This window comes from Equus caballus, chromosome 24 (assembly GCF_041296265.1).
Source record: "Equus caballus isolate H_3958 breed thoroughbred chromosome 24, TB-T2T, whole genome shotgun sequence".
NCBI lineage: Eukaryota > Metazoa > Chordata > Mammalia > Perissodactyla > Equidae > Equus > Equus caballus.
In genome coordinates this window covers 36,456,314-36,484,133 of record NC_091707.1, presented here as the reverse complement: position 1 = coordinate 36,484,133, position 27,820 = coordinate 36,456,314, and the positions used below count along the sequence as shown (strand labels likewise).

Sequence of the window (27,820 nt, the reverse complement as noted above, 5' to 3'; positions counted from 1 at the left end):
AGTCAGTTATTTTCTCATTCGTGGTTTCCAATGGCACCAACAAAGCTTGAGTCATCACAGTCCCTGGAGAGACATTTTCAGCCTAGGCATGCATTTGTGCTCATTAATGTTGGATGGTCCTCAGCTATCCACACCAAATCTCAACACCCAAGCCCTCCCTTTCCAGGGCCGCCATTCACTTTCTGCTCCTGTTTGCATTTATCTGACCTACTTGCTTCACCCTCTTGGATGGGGTTGGGCATTCTAAGAGAAGGAAATTCATGAGCTCTCTTTTTCAACCCATGGTAAGTGCAAGCTAAGCTAATTTCTCTCCTCTGTCTCTCTCTTGATCACTCTTTCTTGCTTCACCTTCCCTCCCTCCTCCTTCTGCCTCCTTCTCCTTCTTCTGCTATCTTAATTTCCTTCTCTCTCTCTTTCTCTCACTGTCTCTCTCTCTCATCTTTCTTTCTCCTCTTGTCTTCCCTCCTTTCCTGAAACTGACAAGACAGTTTTCCCTCAATTTCTGACTCTTTCTCACCCTACTCCCAACCCCTCTCTCCCTCCACAATTTGTTGGTGATACTAATGATGCTGCCCTCTAAAACACCAGAACAAGACAAAAGTTTACAGAGCCATGATTCTTTTTGCTCACCTTTTTGATTGTTATTGTAAGAGCAGTTTTCCAAATTAATTTCCTGTGTCTAAGATGTTATAAGTATACCCAAACGCAGGAACCCATCTGAATGAGTCTCCAGAATGCAGAGTTTTAGACCATGAAGATCAATTGTTGTTTTTTTTCTTTTGAAAGATACATCTCACCATGTGTCACCCTGTGAACGTGGGCCCCCAAAAATTCATATGTTGAAGCCCTAACCCCCAGTACTTCATAATGTGACTATATTTGGAGATACGGCCTTTAAAGAGGTGATTCAGTTAAAATGAGGCCTTTAGGATAGGCTGTAATCCAATATGACTGGTGTCCTTAATAGAAGAGGAAATTTGGAATCACAGAGAGACAAAAGGGATGCACACACAGGAAAGGCCATGGGAGGACACAGCAAGAAGGTGGCCATGTGCAAGCCAAGAATAGAGGCCTCAGAAGAAAGCATACCTGCTGACGTCTTGATCTTGGATTTCTAGCCTCCAGAACTGTGAGAAAATGAATCTCTGCTGTTTAAGCCACTCAAGTCTGTGGTATTTGTTATGGCAGCCCTAGCAAACTAATACATCTTGTGAAGTAAATAGGGTATTTGTGAAGTAAATAAAGGTATTTGCCTGTATTCTCTTGTATTTTGGAATTTGGACAAAAATTACCTCAGGTCTATCAAGTTATTATTCTTTAAGTTTAAGACTAAATCTTTTATAAGGACAAAAGGACAAAAAAAATCTACCAAGACAAGTAGCCCCTCGGCATCTTTCTTCCACTAGCATGGTCCAGAGATGAAGATATAACGCCAAGGCAGCCAGTGTTTCTGAACACCCAGGAAGCTGCCCTGGCCTGCCCAAGAGTTGGCATGACACAAGAACACTTGTGTAGCAAAAGGGATTGAAACTGATTTAATCACGCTCCAAAAATAGCAACCAGATTCCTCCTGAAGAAAAGAATTCCTTTGATAAGCTGAACAACAAAAATTTTAGAACTTTAGTAAGGAAAAATAAGTTTACATCATATGTCCTAAACGAGGCAATAGTGGACACAGTCAGAAGGTCAGCCAGACCATGGAAGTGATTGGAAAAGGAAGATTATCAAAACCCAACCTATGGGGACCAACAGACTTCAATTTGCTCTTAGGCACCTGTAGAAACTAGTCAGCCTATAGACTCTTGTGGGTCCCAGCCAAATTGTAAATTGCTTTTGAAGCCCCTTCACTAGGTCTGCATACAGAAGTCCTTCTGTTCAGTGGTTAAATGAAACAGAATCTGAATGGTCCATGAATGGCTCTTCACTTGACTATAACCAAAGCCCCACCCACTTTTATGAGCCTACTTGTATCCAGATAAATCCTTAATGCAGGTGATTAAGCCCTGACATCACCTTCTAACAGACAAGACCACAAAAGCTCACAGACATAGATGCACATAGAGTTTATGTGGTCGAGCTATCTCCAGTAAGTGAGGGAGGAAAAGGAAATAAATGATACAGAGATCATTTTCCTATCTCCTCTTAAGCCCATCCTCCCACCAGACAAGCCCAGACTCTCAGGAGCATCTCTTCCATCATGCCCGGAGGGCAGGGGGAGGCCATCGGGAAGCTTAACAAATCTACTCACATAAATGGACTCTGCTTTGCTCTGGCAAATGGTAGAGCCATTGTCCCCAAGTAAAAGTATCTCCACATTTGCCTCCTCCATTAACAGACCAAAGAAAAGGCAGAAGCAGAGACTAAATGGGGCAGAGTGTACACCTGCTCAGGCTACAAGTTGGCCCTCTTAAGAAGCAGCTCACAGACTTCCTGAGGGAGTTTGAGGCATCTCCTGCTAACACAATGCCCATAAGATGAACACTGAGGGGCCAGCCCAGTGGCACAGCAGTTAAGTTCGCATATTCCGCTTCGGCGACCCCGGGTTCCCCAGTTCGGATCCCAGGTGCAGACCTATGCACTGCTTGTCAAACCACACTGTGGCAGGTGTCCCACATATAAAGTGGAGAGAGAAGGGCACAGATGTTAGCTCAGGGCCAGGCTTGCTCAGCAAAAAGAGGAGGATTGGCGGGAGATGTTAACTCAGGGCTAATCTTCCTAAAAAAACAAAACAAAGAAGAAGTACACTGAGCCATTCCAGGAATACATAATCTCCACCATCCACCTCCTGACTTGGACTTGAAGGAATAGGGACAAGGGGGGCTCAGAGAGGACATTCACCCAGACTTGTCCAAAGGACCCCTCAACATTTACCCTTTAAAATTGATTTTATTATGGCAATGTTCAGGCATTCACAAGAGTAGTAAGAATCACCACAAGCCTATTTCTCAGCTTCAGCAATTATTATCATGGTGGTTTCATCTAACTCCTGCTTTTTGTTGTTCTGTAGTATATTTAAGAAAATACCAAACGTGATAAAATTTAGTCTTTTAGTATTACTTCCAAATGAGTCTGCATATAGGGGCACCACTAACGAGGATACAAAAAGATATAAAATGTCAACAAATAATTCTAAACTGGAGTTCCATTCCCAAGCCACCTGCCTAAAGTGTCCTATGAATTAATATCATTTCTAAATTCAGTGATTCATATTTTGTGACTATACTACATTGGGTTTTTGTGTTTACAGCAAATAACTCCTTAAATGTTAACATCTAAAGCTTACTGTAATTATGCTTTTGCATTTTTTCATTTTACCAATGTGCCAAGAACTTTAAAGCAGAGAATGAAAAAAAAAGGAAGAAAGGAACAGAAAGTAAAGAAAGTGGTCAAGGGCTCTCTGAACCTCTGAAACTTGCTGTTCCCAAAGAAAAATTCAATATGGATTAAATTCAGTGGAATGAAACTGATGCTGGCAACAAATTGTTGAGTGTTTACTACATGTGAAGCCCCATGCCATGCCCTTGAGGAGAAGAATCCCTGAATGTGGAGTATGGCTTATTCATCTCTGTCGACCCCACAGTGCATTATACACAGGAAGTACCCAGTCAATGTTTGTTGGACTTATATGAAGACATTTCGAAAGACACATAGCCTGAGGCAGATATGAAAAAGTAGAGAGGGGTAGAGATTAATTATTGACAGTCCAAGGGTAAACCTTGGCTATGGGGGAGAGGGAACAACTTATTTTGAGTAAGTATTCTCTTTTCTTTCCTCCAGGTAGCTTACTATCTTCTTGCATCATTTTGCAGTGCCCTAACCAGGGGACACATAGCAATTGCTTCTTTTTGGTGTGTTTTCATTAATCGAATAAGTAGATATGGAGTTCTTTTATTTATATTCTAGAAGTATGCCATCACCAGCTGGCCCCATCTCTCCTGAAGGCAGGGCTCCCTTTGGGAACGTCAGGCTATAATACTGTAGCCCTGAGACTCTGTGGTGGGAGAGTGTTGGCCCAGAGGAATGGAGAGGCAGGACAAAGAATGAGGCAAGGGAAGAGTTAATGCATTATAGGGGTGACTGAGTCCATCCCAAAGCACTGTGACAGTACAGTTCATTTTCTATACCATTCCATTTCTTCTGCACTAATTCACAGTCATTATCATATCCGGACAAGCACCCCATGCTTCATTTACTGACGTTAATTAATTCCCCACCCCCTGCTTTTTATCTTCTTTTAAAAGAGTGAGAGGGGAAATATCCCATTCTCCAAGGGAAAAAATGCAGGTTTAATAGTGATCAGCAGCTGGCTCTCTCTAGTGCAGATGAAAAAAGAGAAGCACACACCGGCTCATTGGTGTGCTTGCTGAACCATGGCCGTGACTATACCTTTCACCTTATGTCACTGCTCTCAACTCACACCCCCACTCCCAGCTTCTTCCCATCTTCAAGCTCAATGTTCCGATACCACCCGGATACCACCCCCTTACATGCAATGATTTACAAAGAGTGGTTATGGGGAGTGAATGGCCAACCTCGGACACATCTCCCCTCACTAAAGGGAGATATCCAGTCATGACACAGAGGAAAGTAATAAATGTATTAAGAGGATTAGCTGGATAACAGCCAAAGAAGCACAACTTGTACTGTCTGGCTCAGCCAATGAAACCCACAACTTCACCGCACAAACTAAAAGCCCCAACTTGGCACATCTCTGAACGTCCTGCCAAAACTCGCAAAAGGGTAGACCAAAGGGCTGAAGAAGCGAGTTAAATTGAAATACCTAAGTCTTCCCATCAGAAACACTCTTCTATGAAGGTGTGTGTATTTCTCCCATCATTTACTGTATAACTGAATTACATAATTCCCCAACTATATTATTTATTATCATCTATTATTAAACTCTGTAGCACTAATGTATTATTCAGCAGTTGTATTAACACTCTGTATCCCTGGCATTCTACCTGTGTTAATAATTTTGCCTAGCGAATTAAAAAAGAAATGGATTTTCATAATGGCTTTTTTGGGGGAGGTGAGGATTGTCAAAGAGTATGCTTAGTTGATGTTAAAGAATGACTTGGCCTTTTCTCAAAAGAAGGCTCACACTGGAAAATCCACTCAGCAATTTAACTAACAGAAGTCATGAGCTAAAACTGCCATTATTTAGTTTACATCTTTGACAAGCCATACTTCTCTGGTCTTTGATTTACCCACTTACAAAATTAAACTGTTGGATGAGATGAACTCTGGGGTCCCTTTTCAAAGCTCTAGAGTTCTGTCTTCCTAGAATTTAGCCAGTGAGTTCCACATCCTCCTCTCTCACTCAGAATTCTCAAGGCTAGAGAACATGGAGCATTCTGAGTTCTAATCCTTCCTGAATTTTCTTAATTTCTCCATCCCATTAGAAAGGAGGCAAAACTTTGGTTATCTCTCACCTGTACAGCACGGATCAGAATCCCCCTTTGTGTGAATTAAATACCTTGGTAGAATTTTTTAAAAGGTACAACCAAGAGCCAAGTTCTTGGAAAATAGAGAACATGGTTTAAATAGCAAAGATTATTAATTGATAAGTTAGATTCTCTCTTGGATTCACCAATGACATGCAGTTGGCAGAAAGCTCTAGCCCATCCTTTCCATAACTGCTAAATCTCCATGCTGAAGGCAACAAGAAAACCTCAGCTCTGACGTGGAACCAACTTCTAGAAACATGAACTATAAAGGAATTTGAGTCACTAATTTATTCCCAACAAGTTTAGCAGCAGGTCAGCTGTAAATGTAACTTTCCTAGTAAAGATTCAGACAGAATCACATAGAAGGCGTTCTAGATACATTCAAATTTCTTTTGCTTAAGCCAAAGTCTGGACGTGATCATTTTTATGATTATTAGTTCACCGCCTTTTAGTGAGCTCACTCTTCCTTAGGTTCACTGAAAATGTCCTTGGTAACAGAGACAGTAAAATAGGACTTAGCACATTAAGAACTTAAAAAAGTAAATAAACCTATGGGGAAATGAGAAGGGGTCTAAGAGGCTGGGGGTGGAGGCAGGGAGGTGGGTGATAGAACACATCAAAGAGGGACAAAGACCCAAATGACCTAGAAAAGGAGAGTAAGGTACCGTGTAAATCAGAATAACAATCTAGACTGATTAGGAACCAATGCAAAGCATGAGAAGTGACATTAAAAGGAGTGAAGGGGCCATGGTGACTAATTATCAAGCTTGTCACTCTAAGTCTTGTCTCTTTTAAAAGTTAAGAAAATTCATTCACATTCTCTCAAGGTTATCCACCAGAACAAATCCAGAAGGTCACTACGCTTGTAGTCGTTATTGTCTATTCTTTTTGTCAAAATAGAAAGAACAAGTCTAAAAATATGACCAATCAAATCAGTAAGGTCTAAAGTCATTGTTGGAGCACATGGAACAAGTACTAAAGAATATAATAGAGTCTTAAATCAGTCCATCAGTCAACCCATTGACAGGTATTTATTGAAGGCTTAGACTGTGCTATGTCCTGATTGCAATTCAAGAAGCTTGAGAGAGAGGGGAAGATTGAGCCCCAGTTATTTCATTATCTCCTTATGTGGACTCAAACAAAACATGCGATCTAGTTTGACAATATTTATTAAGCTTCTGTTATGAGATAGGCACAGCCCTGTGTATATAGGGGAGCCAAGAATTAGCAAAGTTCATTTTCTGCCTCAATGAGGTAGATCATGGGAATGATAGGCAAGTTTACAAATAACAGTTAGACAAAGCATGTACAATAACTGTGAATAGCCTCAGCTTCCTGATCTATAAAATGGAAACAATACCAATTAACAAGAGTATACTAGCTGTTTGAACTTTTGAGTTTGGGAAAAGAAACAGTAGTCCGCTGATATAATAGATCCAAAGTTCTGGATTTGTGGGAGACGGACAAAGCTCTTTGGTCAAAACTCAAAACTTTTTATTAGGAATTTACAATATGTGGTTTCTCTGTTTCATGGAGCTTAACCTAATCTTAGATTTAATCCTTGATACAAGAAATCACTTTATCATCTTCTTTACTTGATATATCTTACTCAAGTGATTCAGGCTCTAGGGAAAAAATGGGTGCGGGAGATACCTTAAAAAGTAAAGAGAAGCTCGAGAAACAAATATTTCCTAAAAGAATACTGTAATGTAAAAGGAAGAGTCTTGAGTTCAGGGGTGAGATGAGCAAAATATCAGATGTCTCGGAAGGCCCTAGGAAGAAATCCCCCTTCTGTTGGTGGCAGCAACCTGAACTGAACATTCCTACAGTTTTTCTCCATGGAAAAGTCTCCAGTATTCTTCTTGCTGTGAAGACAGACATCTTGAAGGTTACTGTCTCTGTGTGACTATTTTCTCTCCCTCACATTGCCACTTCTCTAGCTATTTTCCTCACTCTTCCCTTTATCCACCTTAAAACCTGATCACTCCAGTTCATTCTCTATGATATCTCTTGGCTCTCTCTCTTCTTTGTGGGTGTGTGTGCGCACATGTCTATATTTTAACAAAATAACTACCTTAGTCTTTGGGAACCACCCTTACCCACCTCCCCATAAGGACTTATATGGAACCTGTTTGTGTCCACACTCTGCTTTTTGTCCCAGTTCAGATTTGGCAATTCCACTTTAGCACTAGCCTCAACAGGAGAACCAAAAATACAAAGATAGAGAGAACAGTTTTAACTAACTAAACTCTCAACTTCTTGTTACAGGTTGAACCCAACCCAGAGTGGAAGAAGCATGTAAAGAATACACATCACTTCTCCTCCTGTCTGTGCAATTCAGAACACATTGCAATCCTCCATTTTGATGGTTAAAACCCTCAGACTTTGTCTGGGCTTTGCCACTATGGTGGGTTTCCATGACAACAGATGAGCCAACCACAAAAGACCTTGCTGCCACACCTTAATCATCAACACAATCAATAAAAGTTCCTCCTCCACCAGCTCTTTCCTTCCTTCTGACTGGGGGATGATTCTTCAGTGAAAGCTAATATTTTAGCAGGTGAAGATAAAGGAAGTCTGAAACGTGAAAGAAAAAGACATAATCCTATCACGTCTATTGTGAGCTAAAACAGTTGAGAGTTAACTTGGTAAGAATGGCCAGCCATATTGTAAAGCAGTTAAGATTCATTTTTCACAGGTTTTCCTTGCACGGAGACTCTTAATAACAAAATATTGATTGTTGTATAATTTTCTCCCAGGCTAGTCTCCCTCTCACCTGTGAATGCTGAGTTTTGCTTTATTTGCTTCTACTAACCTTGCACTCACAAACCAAGATGTCATGGAGGACTTGTGTAGGTTTTTCTTCTTCTGGCCTGCTAACCTTCTGCCACTACCACACACTCCTGAGGAGAGACCATAGATTGACATGGTCCCCAGTGACCTTCTTTCCCTTCCTGCCCACTGAAATGGCCACAAAGTTCACCAAGGAAAAACAGCCCAGAGTGGAGATGGAACATGGACTGGTGTGGGGAGGGATTGGGCAAGAGAACAGAGAACTATGAGGGAAAAAAAGGAAGAAAAATAAGATGGTGCAGTCAAGGCAATAAAGGGGGAAAAATCCAGTTAAGTCCAAAATTGACTGGTCCTCATTTTAACCATGTGTCTCCTCCATTTGCTTTATAAAAGGAAGAATAGTATAAGAAAGAGATGAAAAAGCAAAGCTACACAATGTCTAAATCAGAGTGAAAGAAACAAGTGGGGGAATAATATTGCCCACCTAAAGAATATATCCTGAGAATTAACATTTTAGCTGACACTTATATTTAGTTCTTAGGACACTGACTTACAGGAAATGAAAAAATAGTCAATATATAGCAAATTCTTTATTAGCCACTCAGGTCAACTATGAAAACAATTTTTCTCCTTCATAGTCCCTAACCCATATTTCTTAAAATGAGTTTCCGGGACCTACTGTATCAGAATCACTTATTTTTGTTAAATAGAAATTCCTCAGTGCTATGCAGGATTAAAACTCTTTGGAGCTGTGATTTGGGAGTCTAACTTTTAGCAAGTAGCCCTGGTCATTCTAACAGCCTCTAAAATTTGAGAGATGCTCTTCCATCCTTTACACTACCCGTGTGGAGTGCAATTACCTAAGTATGTTGAACTTGCAAAGCATGCTTTTAGAAGTTGCTTCCAAAACATCTCACATACAGCTAGGATTGCTCCCACTGCATGAACAGATGGGTCTGTTATTGTGCCATAATCCCCATAATAAAGCCTTTTCCTGCAGGTTTTATCTGTTACTACCTCAGAGTATCTAATACAATTCAGTCTACAGAGTTTTTCCCATTAAAAAAATAGCATAAAATAATTACCAAAATCCTCATATGGTCACACATACAATTTATGTAAAAATAATATTTGGAGCAAGATACAAAAGAAACAAAACTATTAAGTTGCACATTAGTTCACAAGTGATAGAGTCCAAAATAAAAACCTGGAAATCTCCTTTAAAATTACAGATCCTCAGGCATTCTAATTCAGTGGGTTGAGGAAGGTACTCAGAATCCACATTTTAACAGGTAAGTTCAAAGGCCAAACTTTAGGAAATGCTTAGTATAACCTGGACTGGCTTGAATCAGTATTTCTCAAAGTGTGGTCCCCAGACCAGCAGCATCAGCATCACCTGTGGACATTTGAAAGCTACAAATTCTTGGGTCCCATCCAAGAGCTAATGAATCAGATGGTGGTATCCAGCAGTCTGCGGTTTAACAAGCTGTTTGGGTGCAATTCATTTAAATCAGCCCTTAGAGCAGTGGTTCTCAAGTTTGCTGAACATTAGAATGACCGGGAGAGCTTTAGAAAATCCAGTGCCCAGACCACTTTTCAGACCAATGATATCCCTGGAGTGGTGGGAGGGGCTGGGCATCAGTAATTTTAAAGCTGCCCAGGGGATCCTAATGTTTAGCCAAGGTTGAAAACCACTGACTTAGAGCCATACTACTTTCCTCACTCATGAACACTGGAATCGTCACACCCCTAACTCACCTACTGCAACACACTGTTTGTCATCAAAAAATTATTTACCATTATTTTGGTTTCTCTAACTGGTTTTGATCACTTCAACCTCTCTGATGTCAGTAGTATGACAATGCTTGCATCTCTGCATAGAGCTTGAGAAAGGAAGGGGAAAAGAGGTGCATCTAATTTGTCGTTGGATTGAGTTACTTACCTAAAATGATTTGAAAGTAGAGAGGGCTGAATTTCTAAAACGTGTCTTCAGCTACAAGCTTCCTACCTCTAGATGAGAAATACACATAATGGAGGGAGAAAAGCTTCCCTGGGTCTTCTTTCTCCAATCTGCCATCAACCCCATGATTATATCCTCCATCAACCTGGGTGAGTGGGCTGGGAGTCGCTTACCTTCTTTAAATTGCCCCATTTGTGTCAAGGTTACTTTGTACAAAACGATAAGCATTACCCATTAATTCTCTTCTGTACCTCCTACATTTTCCCCCAAGCCTAGGCTCTTAGAAAGGCTTTCTCTTTCTCCCTTCTGATTCCTTTAAAAAAGACTTTTAAAACATAGTTACCCTGTGGGTTTGTCATGCTTTTCCATCCTCTAATTTGTGAGCCGACAGACAGCTAATCATTATTATAATAAAAACGAGTTATTACCATTACGGTAAAAAGAAAATGATGCCAAATTCTGTATTTCCCTCCAGGCCAAGTTAAATGCCTCCTCTTCCATGAAGCATTCCATGTCAGCCCCTCACAAGATTAATGACATTCCTTTCTGTTGATTTTTGTAATTATTTGTGTCTCTGTACACTACCTAGTGCTTAAGTGTATAATGGTGAGTACTGTTTTCGAGTTGTGTAATGTAACACCAGACTTTTCTTTCCAGCTCCCTGGTAAACTTCCCAAGGGCAGATACCCTACCTTCTAGTTCTTTTATATCCCTCATATCCACAGCAAAGTTCTGGGCAAAAAGCACAGGGCAGAAATTCAGTAAACATTTGACTATCATTATACCTATTTTATAGAACATAAAAAACATTTAACCATTATTCTGGCTTCTCAAAAACAGTCTCCAAGTTGGAAAGCAAAACTAAGATCAGCATCCTGTCTCTAATTTCAGTAACTAAGATGAGCTTAATTCTTACAGATCAGAAAGCATATTGGCTCAACTGTGTCTGTGTGAGTGTAAGAGAAGAGTCTGTCTCCCAACCCTAATGCTTTTAATGCAATTCCTCGGAACTTTGATGAAAATTAAATACATTTTAGTTTTTGTAACTCAATCTTTGCTCTTATTATTGCCTTCAAGTCTCTGCTTTTGTCCTTTTTAATTATTAGAATTTAAGAGCTATTTCTCAGCTATATTTAAACATTTTTATCATAGAAACCATTACAAATCTTGAAATTCAATTTTAATAATTGAAAAGACATTTGTTCCTTATGGGGAGCATTTGCATTTTAAATCTTGTCAGGGCTGTGGTAGTGTAGAATTTCAAAGCTGATTTGAATTGGTCATGAAACATTAAATTTTCATTCTAAAAACAATACTCTATTTCGAGAAATTGTGCTTCCTCTTTAGAGAAGCATAAGGTTTAGTGATTCATAATGTGAAAGTTACTAAGAGTATTTTAGAGAATAAATATACATTACCTTCAAATATACAGTAAACTTACATTAAAGATTTTCATTGCATTTTCAGCATATAAGTCAATTTCTATGCACACACAATCTATCCCATTGAGCTTCACATATATTTCTGTAACCAGTGTAAATAGAAAGGTACTTTAGAGATGTGTGAAATGTAGAGGATGAGTGAGCAGAATCTCTTGTATGTTTAACTGGGGAAAAGAGGACCCAATAGTATGGGAAATGATTGTCTAGACGGCACAGGAAAAGCAATAGAGAAAAGATAAAAATGGTGAAAATCTACAAAAGGAATGTTCCTCTCTCCAAAGACACAAAGAGGATTTGAGTGATGCATGTACCTTAGATGGAGAGTAGACCATGGTACAAAAAGTACTCTTTGGAAAGGAGTTAAAGAGATGGCAGCACCCAGCAATAGGAAGTGGAGACAACTGAGGGCTGAGGGCACCTCCCTGGCTGCTCCAAAGTTCAGGTGGCTGGGAACCTATCCACAGAAAAAGTACACCCTAAGATCTCAAATACCAGCCAAGAAAAGAAACCTTGTTTCTAAAGTGTTATGGAAGATAAATGGACCTGCAGTCTAATATTAACTGAGAATTCCCAGGTACTACCTGAGTCAACACACTTAATAAGTGGCACATTGCTATACAATATTTGTGTTAATTATACTATTTAATAAAATGTTGTTATAATAATGCTTGCCCTGCATTTTGGATTTTCTCAGGGGTGCTGGGGAAAGGAGAACTAATTACAGGAAGAAATTCATGTTACAAATTGATCAATGCAAATGTTATACCCGTCTCTGATGGAAGAACTAAGCAATATACAACTGGAAAGAAAAATAGTTTTCTAGGAGTTATATTGGCTCTCAAATTCATATCTATGGAAGAAGATTGTTTTTCTCCTTAATTACTCTAACCAGGCTCCCAATCCCCCCAGGCTTATAAAGCCACACTGGCCTTATCCCTATTCCCAGATTTCTGAGCCCAGGGCCTTTGCCCTGGTTCCCTCCCAACTTGGCCCAGAATGCTTTCTGCATATCTGGCTCCTCCTTGTTATTCAGATTTCAGTTTAAATATTAGGAATTCCCTCAACTAAACTTAATTAGCCTTCTCAGTCACTTTAACAGTACTCCTTATCATAATTCTCCGGGTATTACTATCTCATATGTTTCTTGTGTGTCTTTGATTGTTTATGGTCTTTTTCCCAGCCTAAAAAAAGAAAAGAACCACAAAATCAGGAAATTTGTCTTGTCTTACCATTGTATCTCCATTGCCCAGAACTGTGTGTGGCATATAGTAGGTACTCAATAAATATTAGTTGAATTTGTTATAATTATTATCATAATCCTTATAATAACAACTATTGTCATTGTCATTATTATATCAAAGCAGCCTACTTTGGAATATTTACTCTAACTTTAGTATCTATTCCCTTCACCTGCTTTCTTTTCCTTACTGGCACTAATCACTATGTGTCATTGCATTATGTATTTATTTATTCAATATCTATCTCTTTTGCTAAAATGTAAGCTTGTCCATTTGGTTTACCTTAATATCCCTGGCACCTAGAACAGATTCTGGCACATGGTAGTAGCTCAATAAATTATTGCTGCTTTACTGTCTGCCATTGAGTGTCTTCTTGACCATGTTGTTGGCTCTGTGTCTGCCACACTGGCATGCCCAGATGTTCTTGGCTGACGGAAACAGAGGTGTTCAGTATGGCTGAAATAGTCTTTGTTTGCCCTGTCCTTCATCAGCAGGAATTTGTAGGCTTTAGCTGTGCTCTATTCAACTCTTCAGCTCTTATTCTAATTTCACTCTCCAAAGTCACAAGCCTAGAGACAGTCATTAATGCCATGACTGTTTCACTATCACTACCCACCTTGAGACACTTGGAAGAGAGAAGAAGGAAGTGAGAGGAGAGCTTGGCAATACTCCAGAGTCATAAAGCAGTCACCACAACATGCAACATGCTCTGGGTGAGATGGATTAATTCCCATCCAGAATTCCTGGCCACCTCAAATGAACTTCCTCCTGTGTAATAACACACCTATTGCAAGCCTGCTGCAAGTAGGGCACTACACTAGCCTCTAGGGGAGCTGCAAAATTAAACCTTGTATAGATCTTACCTCTGACAACTTAGTATCCAGGAGGAGAGTAAATATCTATGAAAATAATGCTAATAAAATGCTCTTCCACACCTGCCCAGATCTCACTGTACCCCTCATGCATGTCAGCAGTTCAGCTGGTGTCATCCATGCAAACTCTATAAAACAGCCCCTTTCACTCTATATATTAAATTCTTGCTGCTGGGGATTAAACAGATATGAGGTCACTATACTGCAGTTAAATTAGGTCATGCCTAGGATAGTGTATCTCAGAGCGTGGTCCCCAGATCACGTATATTGAAACTGCCTGGGGTATTCTAGACCCACTGAATCAGAATCCTAGGGGCAGGCTTGAAGATCTGCATTTTTCAACACTCCCCAAGTGATTCTTCTGGATACTAACATTTGAGAACCATTGGACTATGATTTATGCAGGATGTGACTATTTCTGTATGTAGTAATGAGACCAGTCCTTGCATGTGCTGATGTAGCAGTGTATCATAGTCTTTCAAACTGTTGTTCTTAGTCAGCAACTCTACCCTCTATCTGCCTCTCTAGCAGCACTTATGATATGGGAGCTTTCTACGATCTACGCCCCTTTTAACAATATGGCATGTAAACAACATTGGCAACTGTCAATTCTAGCCCTCAGCAACTGAGTGCCCAGTTTTGAGTTGGTTTTCTGAGGCAAAGAAAAAGATCATGGATAGATATTAAGCAAACAAATATGACCGCCATTAATCGTGATTCTCACTTGTCAGAACCTGAGCCTACTGTTGCCTGATAAGGAGGGATAGCACATTGGATCCCAAAGGTACTGACTTAGAATCTCTAGGAGTAGAAACCTGGTATCCGTTTTAACAAACACTTAAGTTGCTTCTTACTAGTTCACACAACACAGGTCTATAGACCAACAATGGGGAACCAGTCATCCAGTGTAAGGTCTGGGACAAATATCCAGCTCCAAGAGATGAAAGCTTCCTCATAGTCATGTACACTTCAATATAGGCTTAGTCACTTAACGATGAATATGAATAACGGCAGCTATTTATTCTAAATCTACAAATAACTAGAAAGTTAACTGTACCACTCCATATCTCTTGCTTTCTTCTTATCAGATGCATGATGTTTAGTCCTCTAAACTGGCTTTTTAGAGGATACTCCAATGAGATCACAGATGAACTCATGCTTAACATGTCTTAATATTAGCCAGCATCCAAGCAGACCCCCAGTGATTCTTGCTTCCTGGTATTTATGCTCTTGTGGATCCTCTCCCACACTGGAGAGAGCTGAAGTATGTAGTCAATAGGACATTGAGGAAATAGAGTGTGACATCCAAGGGTAGAAGATAAAATATACCGCCACTCCTACCTTTGCTCCCCTGAATCACTTGCTATGGAGATGTAGCTGCAATGTCATGAGGACACTCAAGCAGCCTTCTGAATAAGTCCACATAGTGAGGAACTGAGGTCTTCTGCCAATAGCCAACACCAACTCACCATCCATATGAGTGAGCTATCTTAGAAGTGGATCATCCGGCTTCAGTGAGATGACTGTAGCCTTCGGATGACTGTAGCCCTGGTGGATGTCTTAGTTGCTACCTTATGGAAACACTGAGTCAAAACCACCCAACTAAGCCACTCCTGAATTCCTGATCCACAGACACTGTATGAGATAATGAATTTTTATTGTTATCTAAAGTCACTACAATTTGTGGTGATTTGCTATGCAGCAATAGCTTATACACCTAGTTTAACCAAAGATGGCATCAGAGCTCCAGACTTAGGACTCTCTCAGTGGCCATAGCTGAGCAAGCATCCCAGGCAAAATTATTTCATCCTTTTCTTCCTTAATTTACTCTATTAAACAGAAGTTTTATAAAAGAGAGGTTTTTCTTTTAAAGAGCCTTAGGAACAGGCCTTCTGTATCAAACAGGATTGGTTTTAAATGAACATTCTTGTACTTCTCTACCTGTGAGGCTTAATTAATTACAGATCTTTGGATGAAAGAAGCACTGAGCACTGAGAATTATCATCAAACAGGACTAGGAAAAAAAAAGACATTTGCTCTCTTTGCTTGCTAAATCCGTTTCATCTAAGATTTAGCAAAGGCTGAGTCACTTATTGTTTAGAGAATATTCAATTTTTGCTGAGGGCAGAGTGGAATCAAGCCAGCACAGCAGCAGAACAGGGAGCCCTGTCCTTTAGCTTAAAATAGTCCCCTTTCCCAAAATAAACCCCAACTCCCCATTTAGGGGACAGCATGTGCATTTGGATCATCTGAGCTTTCAAGGAGGAACAGTGAGATGAAATAGATGTGTGATCTAAGCCCCATCCAGCAGAACTATCTCCATTTATAACCAGAGGCTTCCTAAACTGTGTGCCAGACAACCCCACAGACATTGATGTCTTTCCTGGGCAAACATTAAGTGGAAGAAACATACTTTAGGGGTTCTTTTTAACATTCTAATGATAATGCCTCTGCCAGAGGAAGCCCAGGAGACCAGAAATTATTCTCCACATAAGAATGAGATGGTGGTTGGTAGAGGCCAAGTAGTACAATGGAAAAATCACTAGGGCTTGTAGCCAAAATTCAAGAGTTCAAACCCTGGCTCCTCCACTCACTAAATGAATGATCTTGGTTGAGTAAGTGACAACTTCCCTGACCTTCATCTTCCTCATGGCAAAAAGGCAGCTGCTAGTCATATTGGTTAGCTGTAAATCCCAAGGCTATCATCCCCTCCCTCCAGGCCCTGCAGACCTCCAAATCTCAAAGGCACTGCCCAAAGAGGAGGAAAAATTAGTTCACTGGGGCTTAACACTGGGGGTTTCCATCACTGAGGCGTCTTCTCCAACTTCTTAGCCCTTAGGAATTAAGGTAAGGCCTGGGGCTTGCTACTTCATTCTCCAAGGCTCTTTGGGGTTTTCTCTTCTGTTGTGTGTCTTTTCCTAAACAGCTGCAGAATTCCAGAGTGGAAAGGCCTAGGCCCCGTCTCTTGTATCTACTCCTTTTTCTCTGGGGTTTCTCAGCAGTCATGCAGGATTCGGCTTTCCTCTCACCAAAGCGGTAAAATCAGAAAGGTAGTTTGGCTTTTCTTTTAGGTGGCTAAGTTCTGCCCAGGTTCTCCGTGTGGTGCAGCCTAGTTCACCAGAATCCTGCTCAGTATTTAGGGGGATGAAGCCCCACCTAGCAACAGACTGGTTCCTTTGTATTGTTTCCCCTGCTCTGTGCATATACTTACCTTAGTACTTCACGGGGAGGAGTGGCTGGTCTAGGGAATTATAGAGGTGTTCCTGGACCACTGCTACTATAATCATGCCTCAATAGTATGCTTATCTACCTCACCATTGAAATGATCAAGAGAAATAATGAGGATGAAAGGGCTTATAAACATTAAAGTATGGTACCCAAGTTAGTTATTAGTAACTTGGGACTCCAGGAGGATCAATACCAACTCTGACCTAAAGCAAATGGGCTTATTCCATAAGAAAGAAAGAAAAAAAGTGTGTGTGGCTCAGGGAGCAGACTGTGAGGGACTTCCCTGCCCTCAGCCAAAATGGGTTAGACCAAGAAAAGCTCTGCTGGGCTAGAGTAGAAACAGTGATCCCAGGATTAATTTATCTTGTAGACTCCATTAGACCTAATCATGCTGACCCTCATTGCTACACGACTTGGAGATTCCTCAGATCCCAGAGCCACAAGTGCATTTCTTGGCATGTGTTTTAAATGTGCAGGAGATGAGAGGAGGAAGAAAGAAAGGGAAGAATGAAGACACTCAGGTAGCACTGACCAGTTTTGTTTTATTTATAACATGTGACATGAGCTCTTTCAGCAAGCTCATTGACCTTTATTATGTGGGCTTCAAAGGACCTCAAGGACATCCGCTCCACTCTGCTCCCTACACCAATGCCATGAACCTCCCCAAAGAGCCACCCTACATCACATCACAAAGAGACACTCACCAAGAGTGAAAGTCTCATCATAACAGAAACAAGAGCAAGTCTAGGTTACAAAGACATAGTATAGATTAGGATTGACAGAAAAATCCCTGCTCTGGGATGAAGTGCTGAGTTCTCGTTCTAGGCTTGTTCCTGACACTTACTAGCTATCTGACCTTGGGCAAGCTGCTGCCAGGAGTCACAGTTTTCCCATCTGTGAAATGGGGCTTAGTCACTCTAGGACAGTTGTGAGGATCACATGTCGAAGGATTTTGTATGCAGTAAAGTGCTTCAAAATGTAGGACATTATGATATGGACACTGCCATGGATGACACTAGACCATTCTTACACATATGCCTCTTCTGTATTTCCTCCCCATCTCCATTTCTCTCTTCTGCCCTACTGTTACCTCCTGTGTTCACTGTTCCTCTTTTCTTTCTCCTTCTACCTCTGCTTATACCTTAGGTGGGTCAGCTGTACACAATAAAATTGATACGTGTTGACCAACCTCACTGAAAGTCAAGACTAAAGTGAAATGGTGATTCCTAATGTAGAACATTTTTGGTAACTCCTTAAGGAAGGTTCTATGTCTTGATTATAAATGAGGTTTGTGGAACAAAGCCTCTCCCACCAAAAACAAACAAACAACTTGTCTGACTTCTCCTCTAAGCATAATATTGAGGTAAGAACTATGGTAATAGCAACTGCATATATAAGAATCAGCCAAAAACAATGTGAAAAGGGCAGATGCCTGAGCCTCATCCCCAGAGATGTGGGGTGGGACTCAGAAATGTGCCCTTTTCACAAGTCTTGCCCCAACCCAGTGGGATCCTGATGCCCACTTTGGGGAACCCTGAACCTGAGACATTGTCAATGGCATACCCAGTAGGAGTCAACTCGTATTCCACAATTAAGTACTTCCCCAAAATAGATGAGACTTACGGAGGCCAAAAATAAACTAGAGGAAAGTCAGAGAGGCAGCCAAAAACCCAAATGATTAAAGCTCTGCCAAGAATGATTTATGAACACGGGGCAAAAAAATAAAACACTAAATATTCTGATGTTGACTCGGTGACTGCCTATAGACAGATAATTGGTCTACAAATATTTATAAGACATTAACAAGAAGGTCCAGAAATTATCTAAATGTGACAAGGTCAAATATCAAACTAATGGGATGAAATCAAGGAAGAGGCAGTTTTAGGTTTGCAATCAAGTAAAACACTCACATACTGAGATCTAAGACATTGTCAATTCACCTCTGCAAAGACAATGATGGAAGTTGCATTGTCTGGATGCTACCAGAGAGAAAACTAAATTTGAATTGAAGGACAAGGGAGTCAGATGGCATTATGACATTTTATATTCAGATCTTTTCAGGGAAGTTTCCTAACATCTCTCCTTGAAACAGGATTAACTCTGATATGCCCTTGTGCTTCAAGCGCCAGGTGTTGATCCAGGTTGGGTCCCCAAAGTTTCTGCTCTGATCCTCCAACTGCTCCTGTCCCCATGCCCTGGCTGGCACCCAGCAATTTCATGCCAATTCTGAGCCTGCCCAGAGCTTAACGAGACTATGTCATAGTGCCTCTCTGCCACGGTTTGCAACCTGAAAACATTGATTATTCACAGTGAAAATTAACTATCTAGGTCAGTGGTTCTCAACTCTAGCTACACATTAAATTTACCCAGAAAGACTTTTTTTTAAATACAGTTGCCTAGTCCCTATCCCAGACCAATTAAACAGACTGTCTAGTAGTAGGGCCCAGGCATCAGCATTTGTTATAAGGTCTCCAGGGATTCCAACGTATGGGCAGAAGAACACCAATCTAGATAATGGTTCCAACTTTGGCTGTATATTAAAATTTCCTGGAATTTTTTTTTTAAATAATACCAGGCCCCATTCATAGAAATTTAAATTTAATTGGTCTGGGATGAGACTCAACTATCAGTACTTTTTAAAAGCTGCTTAGGTGAGTTTAATGTGCAACCAGATGGAGATGGACTCTCCTTATGGGAAGAGCTCCAGCGTGTCAAACTCTAAACGTATTATCTTCCTCCGCCTTTGACCTCTCCCATTCTCATACTTCCAGTATGAACCCTGCTTTCCCTACTGAATGTCCTAGCTTAGTTAGCAGCTTCGTCAACTTCTCAGTCACCCAGGCTAGGGTTCCTTGGAGTCACCTTTGAGTCTACCCTCTTCCTCATTCCCACACCGAAGAACTGCCAAAACATCTTACATATCCATTCCTTCCTAAAGCAGTATCCTTCTCTCACCAAGAAGTTTAGTATAACTAACTTCCTAGTAAATCTCCATACCCCATCCTCTTATCTACTGGGGCAGATTGACTGCAATAATGGCTCAAATTCTTCACACCTACCCGTAACCACACCCTCTGAATTGTGAGTTTGTAGTTCCTCTCACCTATAAATAGGCTGTGGATTCTATTTCTCCAACCTATGAATCTGCATTGGCCTTGTGACTTGCTTCAATCAGTAGAATGAAGCAGAAGTAATGGTGTGCAAACTCCAAGCTGAGGCCTCAAGAGGCCTTGCATGTGTCCACTCTTTTCCTTGCTTCTCTGTGATTGCCATAAGAATGTGTCCAGGCTACTCTAAAAAACAAGCCTAGGCTAACCTACTAGAGGATGAGAGACCATGTGGAGAAAAACTAAGCCATCCAGCTAAGGTTCCAAAGATGTGAGAGAGCCCAGCCAAGATCAGCAAAGCCAGCCAGCCTATGTGCAGCTGACCACAGATGCATGGGTTAGCCATCGTTCCCTAAGACTTGATCAGCAGATCTGTCTAGCCAAGCCAAGACTCACAAGAGATAACAAATGGCTGGTGGGTTTTTTTGTTGTTGTTGTTGAGGAAGATTGCCAATCCTCCTCTTTTTCTGCTTGAGGAAGATTAGCCCTGAACTAACATCTGTACCAGTCTTCCTCCATTTTTAGTACATGGGTCGCCGCCAGTGTGGCCAGTGAGTGATGTGTGTCCGTGCCCATGATCTGAACCCGCAAACCCAGGCCACCAAAGCAGAGCATGCAGAACTTTAACCACTCAGCCAGCGGTCTAACCCATGGTGGTTTTAAACCACTAAGTTTTGGGGTGGTTTGTTACACAGCAATAGTCAACTGATATGCTTGCCTGATAAAAATCTTTAGCCATAACAAAATTATCATTAACAATAAGAAGACTTCTAGGAGATCTATATATATATATATTCTTACAGAGAGGATGTTTAGAACCACAGGAGGGGTGGAAACAGTCTGTGTGTGTGTGTGTGTGTGTGGTCTAAATTTTAATACGGATGATAACATTTAAAAAGTTATCTGGCTGACCACCTCATTACTGAGTACTACTGTGCAATTTCAGTGCTCACACTCACTTATGGGTCTACAACTGCACTGGTACCAGTAGTAGGATATTAATAGTCACGGGCTAGTGGAAAGAACAGAGGCAGACCCAACTCATAGAAGATGTAATAATACTAAGCAAAGGCCAAATAACACACTGTGTACTATACAAACACTATCCCCTGGGGGTTGGAGTAGGAAAAAGTGAGGGGGAGAATTGAGTGAACACACAGCAGAGGGCATGGGAAAGGCTGAACTGTAAAGGACATGGGCTGTAACAGACAGTACCAAGTTCAAATCATTCTCGGAGATTTATCTTCATATAGATTACAAACTGGTCACAGGAAACTAATATTGCTTAATTTAATTTTTCTATTTTTACTCATAATGTATACACTTGCTTTGGTTTTATACCTGTAGCAGAGCATGAAACTTAAGAAATTTATAACAAATTTTATTTTTGTAAATGTTCAAGCAAAATCATCATAAAAATAATTTAACACAAATTGGGGGATGGGGTGCTGCCAACATTTTTTACCTTTTTAAAAAGATCTATTCATCGTTCATGTTTGAGAAACTCTGTATTAGGTTGTTTAATCCTCATGTCCGCATTCTAAAGCTGACATCATTGCCCCCAAGTAATGGGTGAGGACATGGATGATGAGAAAGGTTAAGTAACTGGCCCAAGGACACGTCCCTGGAAACTGGCGGAGCTGGGATTCTGATTCCAGGACAGTCAGGTTCCAAAGACTGCACCTCTACGTTACGGGTCAAGTCCAGCTCTCTTTAAAAACTTCTCCACAGTTCCCTGCTGCCTTTAAATTAAATTCTAATTCCTCAGCAAAGCATCCAAGGTCCTCCAAGCCATTAAACCACTTTGTCAGCCTGGTTCCTTTCTGCCTCTTTCAGTCTGCACTCTATTTCGGCAACTTCAGGCAACTCACCTCTCACCATTCACCTCCACGCCTTCATGCCCAGGAATGCTCTCCTCTGCCTATGGAAATCCTACTGGGTCTTCACGGCACAGCTTAATGCTACCTGTGGAGTCTTTTCTGATGCCCAGACCCCTTCAACACTATATAAACTCTGGGGACCTGATTTTCCTCCATCTGACATGATGATGACGTGTTTAAAGGTGTCTGCTCCATCAGACTGAGAATCCACTCCTTGAGGGCAGTGACTGTAGTTACTTTTTATTTTCATGAAGATAGCAGAGTAGGTTTTTTATAGTATAAGGACAATAGCTGCTCATCGTAGAAAACTCAGACAATACCAGAAAGTAGGTATTAAAAAAGAAACTTTAAATCACTATCACTTGGTGATACTTTCTTCCCACATCTATAGTCTTTTTAAAATCTTACAAAACTGAGATAATGCTATAGATCCAGTTTTATATCCTGTTTCTCTTTTTTCATTAAATTATTAAAGTATCATTTATCATGTCATTTAATATTTCTCAAAAATTTGATTTTAATGGTTTGACTCCATCACATGTAGGTTCCATAATTTATTTAATGTTTGTCAATCTTTAGGCATATAGACAATTTCCAGGGTACTTTTTTCCCTAAATAATACTATGATGGCATCCGTGTACGTAAATCTTTTCATTTGATTTTTCTTTCACATCAATTTGTAGAAACAGAATTGAGGTATACATTTTGCCTCTCTTCCTGTCCAAAACTTATTCAATTGTCTAGCACACAATACTGTGAACACTTGCCCATACTGGCACGTAGGTCCGTGCCTGGTACCAAATAGGCACTCACTTAGTATCTTTTGAATGAATAAATAAATGAATGAATGAAAAATGAATAGTAAGCACTCAATCCAAACAAACTTTTTAGATTCAACTACGAGGCGTGGAAGACATCCTTACATTTAGAGAGGAGATATGAATGTTACTATCCCTGATAATGGACAAGTATAGTGTGACTGTCAGAACTCTGGAGAAGGAGCGATGTGAGTGGGAAGCAGCATTAAGGGATGTAGTTCCAAATCCCTCACAGCAGGGAGTCGAAAGACACTGTCCCCATTGCATAAATCAAGAAAGTCCGTTAGAATCCTGGTGATGGAACAGAAGAACTATGAACAGAAACATTTCACAATTTTACCCCTAGAGAATGGGCCGCAGGAGAGAAAATTTTACTTTTGTGGGGCTACTGTAAACACTTCAATATTTTTACTATATATACAAATTGCTTTTATAAATTTTGCTTTTCTTTGTTTTTGCTTATATAATATTAACTTTAAAAGTATTAAGGACAAAAACATAATTAACCCTTTGGCTTCGGGAGAGCCAACCCTGGTGGTCTAGGGGTTAAGATTCATCGCTCCCACTACCCGCCCCCAGTTCATTTTCCTATCAGGGAACCACACCACTAGTTGTCATACTGTGGTGGCTGCATGTTGCTGTGATGCTGAAAGCTATGCCACTGGTATTTCAAATACCAGCAGGGTCACCCATGGTGGACAGGTTTCAGTGGAGCTTCCAGATTAAGACAGACTAGGAAGAAGGACCTGGCCACTCACTTCCAAAAAAGTCAGCCATGAAAACCCTATGAGTGGCAGCAGAGCATTGTCTGGTAGAGCGCCAGAAGGTGCGAGGATGGTGCAAAAGACAGGGCAGGGTTCTACTCTGCTGTATACAGGGTCGCTAGGCGTTGGAATTGACTTAGCAGCAACAACAACTTTGAGAGAGAGAGAGAGAGACTAAGCAGACCGTCTAGTTTGAAGAATCCCTTCAGTAGGTATAGATCAATGGCCTCTAAATTCTCTTTCCTACATGATTCTAAGATTATGACACCCCTTAATTTCCCCTTGTGTCAGCTTATTATTCTTGCCTCCCTAATCCCAGTCACAAGTTGTACTTCATCAAAAATGCTTCATTTCAAATTAAAAGTTAATAATACACACATAAATAAATAGACATCATGAAAAGAATGGGAAATAACAAAACAGTCAATCTCCACCGATAAAGGTCAAGGGATATTTTGTAAAGGGGAAACACTGAATATCTCTGTTTTGCATACTGATCTATACAAAATAACGTGCAAAGGCTGGCTAGAGCAGGCAAAGATCCCATGGTTTTAAGCCAAAATTTACTGAGTACCTGCTGCATCTAGAAGAAGCCCCCTCAGGGCCACAATGATTATCAGGAAGGAAGAGAATCCTGTGATCCCTGTTGGCTCTTTTCCCACATCCATGGAAACAAGGCACCTTTCTTCTGTGCTGCACCTAGCACACATCTGTGCCTTTAACATGATTAATATGTCAGAGTACATTGAGGACCTACTACGTATCACCATCATAGAAGAAAGGAAAGAAAAAGTTAATTTATTGAACACCTACCTTGTGACAGACATAAGTGATAATCATTAACATGTGTATGTATGTGTTTGTTGTCACTCAAAGAAATAATAGGACAGGAATCCCCCAGAAGCCCCCAAATTCTTCCGTTTTTAGACCATCATCCATACAAGAGGGTGAGGTAGGTTACAGGAACACTTTTTCAAGGCCTCAGGAAAATGGCTTCCACATCTGAGGCACCAAGCCAACTCCATTTCTGTTGCTGAGGTAGAGAACATCATTAGATCATTCTTAAATTACTACAAAACTACATCCACAGACTTACACCAGAGATGATAAAGGGCTCCTGGAATATGATGGAAATGGTGTAGGTTGACCCTTCAGTGGGATAGGTTAAAAAAGTGAGGTTTCTTTTTGTAATCCAAACCAACTGTGGAAGTGGGCAGAACAAGTAAGGAAAGTGAATAGTAAGAGCCAGTTTAGGGATGGAGTTCTAGGGGCAAGTAAGTGTTGTCTGAAGGGTTGAAGAAAAGTAAGATATTTGGTTCCCAGTCATATAGGGCCCTGAGGTCAAGTGTACTCAAAGCCAAGGCCTTTTTACTCTGCCCTTTATTCAATAAGATGACCTTTTCCCAAGAGGGAACTATATACATGTAGATGGTAACATATGCCTGCAGTTTGGGGAATTTACCCACCCAACTTTATTCCCCACTTTCTCTCCAAACAAACTCTCCAATCTGACCAGTGACTCCAATGACCCTCACCCAATCCAGGCACATTCCAGCCTCTTTCTAGTTCACTGCTGCATCCCCCAGAGCCTTAATTCATTCATTCTACTCATTTGTTGAATGAATTAGTAAGTGAATGACTATCACTGCATTGAAAACATAAGGATTCAAATCAGTGCCAAATTCTGGACGGATACTCCCACTTTTCTGTTGGGACTCCCAATGCCATTTGGAAGAGAAGCAATGTGCTGACTCCAGATTATTAGTGAAAGGAGAACAGCCATGTCAAACGACATATTCTGAGGCCATGAGGCCTTATCCTGGGAAAAGCAGCTTGCTCTTTAACCTGGGGGAAATCTTGGATCAGCTGCCACCAATTCTCACCCTCATTATTGTCATTGCTCGACCAGTGTGTGTTCAAAGCAGTTCAAAATAAAGACCAGAAGACACTCCTAGGATATGTTTTAAATTACAAGGTAATAGTCATTAGAAGAACTGCCAATGTTATGGGAGGAAAGCACCAAACCAAATAAGAACTATATTTCATTATAGTCATTTTATTTGTTCACTTTGCCAAGAGATCACTTAATATATAATGATGAAGGTAAAATAAAGGGGAAAAGCAACAAAGCACAAATTCTCCGCTTATTTTTTAATAAGTAAATAAATTAAGATGTCTGATAATGGGAGCTGGAGAGAGACAGATGCTTTAATTAGCACATCCTGATGTGCAATCTGAGGCAGGGGAAGCAGAGGAGGTCTTTTCTCATTGCAGTTTGTGTCAGTTGACAGTACAATTACTACTGTTGCCTCATATGTTGAACTTGAATGTTTTGAATTTTAAAAAGTAGATGAACCCCTCATCTGCTTTTCAAAGTGATATGAACCTATAAACACAAGTGATGTGGCACCTGATGACAGCCAGCCTGGGAGATCTGTCCTTCTGCCTCTCTAGGTGCCTGGTCTCTGCAAGAGAGAGGAAGGAAAGTGGCTGCTTTGGAGATGGACAGCATCACACCCAGCCCAGAGGGTGTCCATGGATCATGGAGGCATCCAAAGGGATCAGTGGGAATTCAGGGGAGGCTTAACAGAGGACCAGGAAGCTGAGCCTCCTTCCTAGAAAGAGAAAGCAAATGACCACGTGCTGAGACCCATGCAATAGGACTGTGCTTGGGGCTCTATCTTATTTATCTCCATGCAAGGCCGTGGGGAAAGCATTACTCTCCTCATTTTATTAGAAGGAAATTTAAAGATCACACAACTGTTAAGTGCAAACCAGTTCGCTCCAGCCCCAAAGTACTTCCAGCTTCATGGAAGAAAAACTGATCTGAGATCAGGTCTGACTTCACACACATACATAATTTATGTAGGAAGTGGTCTGGAAATGTGCACTTCAATTATTCTGATTTGTTAATCGAATTTTCTGAGGTGAAAAAAAAAATCTCAGGATTTGGGTCTCAGCCATTCTCACAGCTCACAGTTATCCCTGACAGCTGGGCAAACAAATTCAAAAGCCTTGAAGCTACCCTGGCTTCTTAAAACAGGTCAATGTGTCATATCCATAGTTCTCTTTTTCGCACAGTTCTGCAAATACTTATTTCACTCCTTAAATCAGGGCTCAGTTCTCTGACTAACTGGTTGGATGGCTAGATGCTGGAAATGGTCCCCCAGGCAAGAAGCAAATGTCCCACTACCAGAATTACCTGAACGCAAACCAGGTTAGAGCACGAGAGAACACTCATGTGGAATGAGTCGCATATTGGCCCTGGCAGCAGAATTATTCATCTGAAGCATCGTTGCAAGCACCTTTCTGCACTAAAAAAAGGAAATTAAAGGAATGTCCACATGGCGCCCGGGACACTCAGAGCTAAACCCCTCTGTCTGGAGTGGACTTGAGATTGGCAACATGGCTCTGGAAAAACATCCACCACTTTCAATACAGGTTTTACTTGTCTGTGCTTCTAAACAGTTGTATAATAATGATATATAATTCTCCAGTACTTTTCACTGAGCACTTCGCTTTGCAACGTTAATGAACAAAGCATCTCACATAGCTACACACAGACACTGCAGATTCATGAGGGTTGTACCAGGAAAAATGCTGATCCACATTAGAACATTCTAAAACTTAGTGTCAGAATCCCGATTTGACCCTTATGATTAGAATTTGACAATCGATGTGTTAGTGTGTGGACATTTAAAAATGTTTCTGTGAATATCTGTCTCTCAGTTAAAGAGTGTTTAGACATGTGTCAACAGGCCTGATTTCAAAGATGCTTATCTTCAGTTACAAAGGATGTATAAATAAATATTTGTCGAGGGAGGGAGGCAGGGAGATAGAAAGAAAAGGAGCAGGCAGGTTGGCTGGCTAGTCCACTGGTAAACTTTTGAATTATCTTCAGATTTCTACAGGAACCAAAAAAAAAAAAAAATTCCAAGTATCACAGATCACCAGGCATCTTCCCGGTACATTAGCCACATACCGATTAATTGTGACCCAAGAGGGACAGAATCCCAGATCCAGTCCATGGCCCTCTCATTACACTTGATTTGTGTGCATAGCCAGCCCTATTTTGACCTTTTCTGTACCCCTCAGTGCCTCCTACCTAGAAAGTAGCTCCCTGAGTCAAAAAATCCACAATTCTATTCACAACTTGACCATGCCCTACACCCCCCCATCACCCAATAACAATGTGAGGGGGCAGTGGATCTTTTCACCATTACCCCCACTCTCTAGATGGCCCACACTACACGACAAATCCTCCATCAGAC

The 27,820-nt window shown here is 40.8% G+C and overlaps 1 protein-coding gene and 1 long non-coding RNA gene across 38 annotated transcripts in view; both read right to left on the bottom strand.

Moving 5' to 3' along the window:
- Positions 1 to 5,322, bottom strand: part of LOC111770451 (uncharacterized) — a 55,954-nt gene extending 50,632 nt beyond the window's left edge. Inside the window, exon 1 of the long non-coding RNA XR_002803729.2 lies at positions 5,216 to 5,322. This is a non-coding gene — a long non-coding RNA (uncharacterized lncRNA). The remainder of the gene's footprint in view (positions 1 to 5,215) is intronic.
- The window catches only part of NRXN3 (neurexin 3), a 1,504,430-nt gene that overhangs the window by 1,211,836 nt on the left and 264,774 nt on the right, over positions 1 to 27,820 (bottom strand). The window lies entirely within an intron of this gene.